Genomic DNA, 2,500 nt, shown 5'->3' on the forward strand with positions numbered 1-2,500 from the left:
TTTGGAGAGCACGTCTAATGCATTAAAGTGTCTGATGTCTGTGATATTCACTCCTCGGCAATTATCCCTTGAAGGAGAGGTGAGCAGCAAGCAGGGAAGGTGTCCCATCTTGTTTATTAGACTACTTCAATCATCATCTGATCAATGGTATTCCTCAAGATGCGAAGTTTCCTTGGCGAAAGTGTGATCCGCTCGAAGTGGCTTTCTCCAGATAAGGCTGGACAAAAATGATTTTTTTACATGCACCAACGAAATTTGAAGGAGGTTATGTTTTCACCCCCGTTCGTCAGCTCGTCCGATAATCTGTTTGTAAAAAGCTTCCTGGGAAGAATTCTAGTTATAGTGTGGTACAATTTAAGAGATTAATTGTTATGTTGGGACGTGGGCATGATTTCATTTTGAAAGCTCTAGGTCAAAGGTCAAGGTTGAGGTCGAACAAAAGGTCTACCGATTTAGCTTGAACCATAACTACAAGCTCGCACATAGTTATGACACAAACTTCAAATACGACTACAGTGTGAATTGATTCTGGGAAACGCAAGCTGTTCTCGAGAAATAAGCTGCCTTGGAAGAAGTTTGCACTATCAGAGTACTTTTCTAGTTGAATAATTTTCTACCGCTTTTTATCTCAACCTTAAAAAATTAACTATTTTCTTAAATTTTCCATGAAAAAACAGTCTAAATTAAATAAGTTGTATTATTGAAAAGATTTTGCTTTGTTAAGTGAAGCAGCTTTATGATTAGAGAATTATTTAAGGCAAAGGTGTTTAGATAATAATCAGTACAAGAAGTATGAAAAAATTCTTGGTCTTTACAGTCTTTGAATTACTTGTCGATTTAAGGTTTTATAAGTTTCCCTAGTTATGCTGCATATTATTGTTATGCAGTATCAATCTCATCTTATAGATGGAACATGATCAATGTTTTCGTAATATAGACATTACCTTCTTTTGCTGAATCAACTGATCAACACCTTTGATATTCTAGCCTTGGATGCTAGGATTCCCTTCGCCTAAATCATCGATTTTGTTTAAGGAAATTAGGTATTATACAGAACATCTGTTTATATCCTTTTTATTTGCAAACACTTTTATGTTCAGGATAGTGCAAAGCTTCTTGTAGTCGGGTGATTATGATCTTTGCAATAATATACGAAGCGTTCAATATTCCTTGATTTAGTAAATCTCAATAGTGTTGAAATAAATGTTTAAAAGCTCCGTGCTTCAAGATGATTATATCAAGTAGAGTTTATGTTAAATAGCTTACTTTTTATTTATTTTATTAATAGATTTCGTGTACTAAAACTGAAAAATTTATACCTAGCCGGGCAGGGCAGAAACAAAAATATGATAAACAGTTTTAATTTTTTTTTTTATCTTTAAGACTTATATAGTGAATCGAAATAATCGATTTTGTTTATAGCTCACAAAAAAATACCTTGAAATGCTATCAGGAACGTTTTTATTCTTCCTCTTCATAAAAGAAAAAAAAATATATTACTTAAGTTTAGTGATGAGATATCAATTCGCAGGAAATTAGTAATTAACCCAGGGTAAAAGGATACAATTTTAGAAGCACTAGCATCTTGAGGAGCTTCATATTATAACAGTTCCTATACAGGAAATGAGTAATAATGAAATAGAACCTATTTTGTTATCGAAAACAGCTATATTTTTTCTTGAACGTAATATGGAGCCTTCAACCTAATATATTGTCGGAGCTTATCTTAAAGAAATAGAACTGTGATGTAACAAGTCATATGAGAATTTTAGGATGAATCGATAATCCTCTTTTCTGTAGTAAGTTACAACAGAGCTTGAAACGTTTCCTTGTAAAGCAAGTACGAAGAACTGAAATAATACTTCATTGATCCAGAGATCGAATGAGAAGGCCCTCGCAAATGTTTATTACCTGAAATAACTATAACAAATTATACTCTGAATTCATATAAGGAAATGCCTCAATTCTTTAGATAGCCGGTCAAGATTATCAAACAAGTTCATCACAACAAGATATATAACTGGAAATTTAATGTCCAAAATGATAACTTTCTTGCAATTTCCTCTTCATAATAGAAAAAAAAATAAAGCTGTAAGTCAACGATGATAAAATATCGATAGAAAGTTTATCGAATAACAAACATTTTATCCCATTCAGTCATGCCTACAATATATGTTATAATAAAGAGAGAGAGATAGAAAAGTTCAAGAGTATTATCAAAGGTCAAAGGAAAATCGAGGGAGGAGATTTTTTAAGGAGTAATTCTGCTAAAAGAACAGCATGAACGATATATGTTGATAGGAAGTAGCATAGTAGGGAAGGGGAATGCCATGGCAAATGCATAAAAAAAAAAAAAAAAAAAAAAAAAAACTTCGAAGAGGTGAAAACATATCAGCAATAAGTCAATAGTCCGTTAAATGTAGAACTTGATATGAATTTACAGGCAGGAAGAGCGATCCGTAAACATAGAGCTCATATATCAAAGTGGTAAACAGGGCTG

This window comes from Palaemon carinicauda, chromosome 7, assembly GCF_036898095.1.
Source record: "Palaemon carinicauda isolate YSFRI2023 chromosome 7, ASM3689809v2, whole genome shotgun sequence".
Classification (NCBI taxonomy): domain Eukaryota; kingdom Metazoa; phylum Arthropoda; class Malacostraca; order Decapoda; family Palaemonidae; genus Palaemon; species Palaemon carinicauda.